This window comes from Scylla paramamosain, chromosome 20 (assembly GCF_035594125.1).
Source record: "Scylla paramamosain isolate STU-SP2022 chromosome 20, ASM3559412v1, whole genome shotgun sequence".
Taxonomy (NCBI): Eukaryota; Metazoa; Arthropoda; class Malacostraca; order Decapoda; family Portunidae; genus Scylla; species Scylla paramamosain.
Genome location: NC_087170.1, coordinates 11,866,495 through 11,871,494, shown reverse-complemented (window position 1 = coordinate 11,871,494; position 5,000 = coordinate 11,866,495). Strand labels below are relative to the sequence as shown.

The window sequence follows — 5,000 nt, the reverse complement described above, 5'->3', positions numbered from 1 at the left end:
TTTCCTCCTCCTCCTCCTCCTCCTCCATCTTCACTAATTTAACGCCACTTGGGACCAACACATACACACTGACAGACACACACATGAGTCTTGCTCTTTCTACCGTTTCTCCTCCTCCCCCTCTTCCATCTCCATTAAGTTCACGCCACTTAAGAACAAGTTCGAAGCAAGACTCGAGAACTAACGAGTCACTTATTCATGGCAAACTTCTGGCTAACGAACCGGCGCGGGACACTTGATGACTGAAACGCCGCGACAATGAAAGAACCATCGCAGAATGAATCACCGAGACACTCAAGCACTAGAGAAGCACCAAAGCATTTGTCTCGGAACACTGTAACGCTAAGTGAAATGAGTGAGACAGATAGATATGGCAGATAGATTAAGAGAGACATACAGATGGAGTAAGGTAAATCCACACACACACACACACACACACACCTCAAACAACACTATGACGCAAAACACAAAACGCAACACACTACGTAAAACAAAACCAGAAAAAGAGACACTTCTGAACACAACATCTGAAGCAAAACATCGTCTTTAAAAACAACACTATAAACATGCTCCACCGCAGCTCGCAACACTAAGACACGAGGCACAAGTTTAAGAGTTTGTGGTAGTAGTGGTGGTGGAGTTCCACAGGGTCTCTCACACACACGAGCGTTCACTCCTCTCCGTCCTCACCAGCCTAAGGACGCCCGCTCACTGCTGCCTCTCCCTTGGTGGAGCTCAACACTAATACATCCACACCTCATGTCTTCCACTCCCCCCTCCCAGTCCACCCCTCCCACCACACCTCCCATATCACCATACATGACCTCCGCCTCGATGTCCCTCGCTCTCGTAGTCCTGCCGCCCCCCTCTCCCCCTCTCTCTCTCTCTCTCTCTCTCTCTCTCTCTCTCTCTCTCTCTCTCTCTCTCTCTGTCTGTCCCTGTCTCAGTCTTCCCTTTTCCTGTTCCATTGCCACGCCCTAATACTGAAATTTAATCTGTTTTGGAAATTTTATCTATTTGTTTGTTCTTCATTCATTCATTCCTTTCCTCCTGTCTTCTTTCTTTTTTTACCTATTTTTCCCTTCCTTCCTTGTTTCCTTATTATTTGTTCGTGTTTTTCCTGATCATTCTTTTTCTTCCTTTCTTTGTTTCTTCCCTCCTTCCTTATTAATGTTTTTCTTCCTTTTCTTTCTTTCTTTCTTTCTTTCTCCTTCCTTCCTTACTAACTTCTTCCTTATTTGTTCGTGTTTTCTTGTTCTTTTCTTTCTATTTGTCATGGTCCTATCATAGATGACTCTTACCACCACCACCATCACCACCACCACCACCACCACCACCGCCGCCGCCGCCAACACCAACACGCACCGCACCACGTGAAGCAAACTTGTATGTGATGCTGTCCCGCTTGCTTGCTTGCAGAAAGTTTGGTGTTGCAATGTTGACAGTTTGATTTAATGCGCCACAGCAACGGGGCCATATGGTGCAGAACGAGGTGCTGGTACTATTACTGCATATACATACATACATACATACATACATACATACATATACGTTCTTTTTTCTAATGTAATTTTTATCAGTATATGTACGAGTGCATATATGTTTACTATTTGTACACTACTACGGCTACTACTACTGCTACTACTACTACTACTACTACTACTACTACTACTACTACTAATACTAATACTACTACTTTTTTACGTTGTTGTTGTTGTAGTTGTTGTTGTTGTTGTTGTTGGTGGTGTTATCGTTGTTGTTACTGTTGTTGCTGCTCCTTCTGCTGTGGCCAAGGGCAAAAAAAAAAAAAAAAAAGGCCACTGAGATGCCGGTCCGCCGAGCAGGGTCCGAAGCGGTTGTCAAAAATTGAAGGATAAGTGTCTTGAAACCTCCCTCTTGAAGGAATTCAAGCCATAGGAAGGTGGTAATACAGAAGCAGGCAGGGAGTTGCAGAGTTTACCAGAGAAAGGGATGAATGAGAATACTGGTTAGCTCTTGTATTAGAGAGGTGGACAGAATAGTCCTACTACTACTACTACTACTACTACTATAATGTTTTGTTATTATTATTGTAGTGGTTATAGTAGTAGTAGTAGTAATTGTTGTTGTTGTTGTTGTTGTTGTTGTTGTTGTTGCAGTTGTCATTGTTGTTGTTGTTGCTGTTGTTGTTGTTGTTGTTGTCGTTGTTGTTGCAGTTGTTGTCATTGTTGTCGTTGCTGTCACTGTTGTTGTTGTTGCTATTGTTGTCATTGTTGTTGTTGCTGTCGTTGTCGTTGTTGCTGTCGTTGTTGTTGCTCCTACTGTTGTTGTTACTGCTGTTGCTGTAACTGTTGTTCCTATCGTTGTTGTTGCTGCTGTCGTCGCTGTTGCTGTTGTTGTTGTTATTGTTGTTGTTATTGATGGTGGTGGTGGTGGTGGTGTTGTTGCTGTTGCTGTTGTTGCTGCTCCTTCTGTTGTGGTCGTAGCGGTGGTGATGGTGGTGGTAGTGGCAGAGGCAGAAGTGGCGGCAGAGATAACAGTAACAGAGAAAAAAAAAATGTGGCAGGGAGCGTTGAAGGGGAGAAGGGGGAGGAGTGCCTGAGGGAGGGAACTTGTCAACTCCCTCCCTCACATCTCCCCTCCCTCCCTTACCTCTCCTCTCCTTCCTCCCCATAAACCGAACATCTTCTTTTCCACGTCCACTTTTTGCTCCATGCTGTGTGTGTATGTGTGTGGTGTGTGTGTGTGTGTGTGTGTGTGTGTGTGTGTGTGTGTGTGTGTGTGTGTGTGTGTGTGTGTGTGTGTGTGTGTGAGTGTAAATATGATAACATTACACACCTTCTGCACCTTGTGTTTACCTAATGGATTTACACTTATACATATTGAGGTCTGGCTCTCTCGCCCGTGAATAATGTGTGGCAAGAGGTTAACAACAAGAACAACAAGAACAACAACAACAACAACAAAGGCATCATCAACAACAACAACCACACTAACAACAGCAACAGGAACAAATGCTGCAAAAACAACAGAAACAACAACACATCAGCACAACCACCACCCTCACCAATAAGAACAACAACTACCACAACAACTACAGTAAAATCCCTCTCATCTGGCATTCGAGTATCCGGCAGCTTCAAGTATCCGGCACATTTTTCCGCGAGCCTTAAAATCAATAAAAAATCAATGTGTACTCATAAAATCGATTTAAAATTCCCGCGCGAGGCATACTTTGTCCCCCTCGCCACCAGAGCGCACTGCACTGTGTTTACTCAGTGACTCAGTCCCGCGTGTGGCACTGTTTATCGCCTGACGCCTTCATCATGCCTAAAGTTGTACAAAAGAGGAAGCGTGTTGTGCTTACACTTAAGCAGAAGGTAGACATTTGTCGACGATTAGAGAGAGGTGAAAGCAGACAGCAACTAATGGCGGAATATGGTGTGGGCTCATCAACTATTTATGACATTAAATCCCAAACGAAAAAGTTGTGGGATTACATGAAAGCCACCGACACCCCAAAGGCAGCGGAAAATCGTCACACACTGCAGTATCATCGTGGTGAAATGATGGACAAAGTGTTATACGAGTGGTTCAGCTTGAAAAAATCAGGAGTCACAATTACAGGCCCAATGCTACAGCTGTGTGTTGGTGAGTGTGAGGTGGCAGCACGGGTGGCGACGCGCGGCACGGCGATCAGCTAATCTTTGTTATGGTAAGATGCGTGAGTGTAGGGTGGTGATTGTGGACATAATTTCACTTCTATTCAAGTATCCGGCAATATTCAAGTATCCGGCATGTCGGCGGTCCCGTTGATGCTGGATAAGAGGGATTTTACTGTACTATCCTTTCTGCTTACCAGGCCAAAAACAGGTATTTATGACAGTGTGGCGCGATAATGTATTCAGTTTACAAAATGAAGGCACGGAAGAACTGCAAGGACGTAAGGGTTGTGAAGAGTTGGGTTCGCAGAGAGAGAGAGAGAGAGAGAGAGAGAGAGGAGAGAGAGAGAGAGAGAGAGAGAGGAGAGAGAGAGAGAGAGAGAGGCAGAAAAGGTGAATGAAAGTAATACAAGAGAAATGAATGAGATATAGATGGATAGACTGATAACTACATAGATAGATATAGATAGACGATATATAAACAGATAGCAGAGGGAGAGGGAGAGCCAGACAGAGATAGCGACTAAGTGGAGAGAAAAAAAAAAAAGAGTATCTACCCCTGAATAATGAACATCAAAATGAAAGAACAAAATTATGAATAAGACTAATGATAAGAAGATAAGGTCGTGGAAATTAAAGACGAAGGATAAGGAGCTACTGTAAGGTCATGGCGTTAGGTTAGATGGCGTCCTTGGGGTCAGCCTGTACTCAGCCGTCAGCGTTAAGAGGTGGTCAGCTGCCGCGGCCTCGTCTCATCATTCCGGCGCAATTAACCTCGCGTCCACTTCCTGGAGTCCACCTCCTCCCCCCTCGCCGCGACTCCAGCCACTCAGCCAGCCAGCCAATTAGCCATAATGTCACCCAGTCAGCCTGTCAGCCAGCTATCCAGTCAGCCAATCAGCCAGCAACCGAGTGACCCAGCCTGGCACAGAACAACCACCCAGCCACCTAGCCAGCCAATTAGCCATGATGTGTTACCCAGCCAGCCAGTCAGTCAGCCATACAGTTAGCCAGTAATACAGCCAGCCAGCCAGTCAGTCAGCAGTCCAGTCACCCAGGCAATCAACCAGCAGTCCAGCCAGCAAACCATCCAGCCAGTCAGTCAGCCAGCCAGCCAATCTGTGAGCAATCCAGCCAGCCAGCCAGCCAGCCAATCAGCCAAACCAAGCCAATGATCCGTCACCCAATGTGCCAGTCAGCCAACTACACCGGCCAAACCAAGCCCGCCAGCCAGTCAGTCAGGCAACCAAGCCGACCAAGCCACCGACCAATCAGCCAGATAACTCGTCAGCCAACCCCTCGACCGACTGGCCAGCCAACCGTCTATGCACCCACCCACAAAGAAGCAACCAGCCTACT

The 5,000-nt window shown here is 46.1% G+C and overlaps 1 protein-coding gene across 2 annotated transcripts in view; it reads right to left on the bottom strand.

Annotated features, from left to right (window-relative positions):
• The window catches only part of LOC135110327 (chondroitin sulfate N-acetylgalactosaminyltransferase 2-like), an 85,773-nt gene that overhangs the window by 71,665 nt on the left and 9,108 nt on the right, over positions 1-5,000 (bottom strand). Inside the window, exon 1 of one of the 2 annotated variants that reach the window (XM_064022559.1) lies at positions 691-713. The exons of the other annotated variant lie outside the window; for it this stretch is intronic. The gene's annotated coding sequence lies outside the window, so the exon portion shown is untranslated. Of the gene's footprint in view, positions 1-690; positions 714-5,000 lie in introns of those variants that run through there. 2 annotated transcript variants of the gene reach the window in all.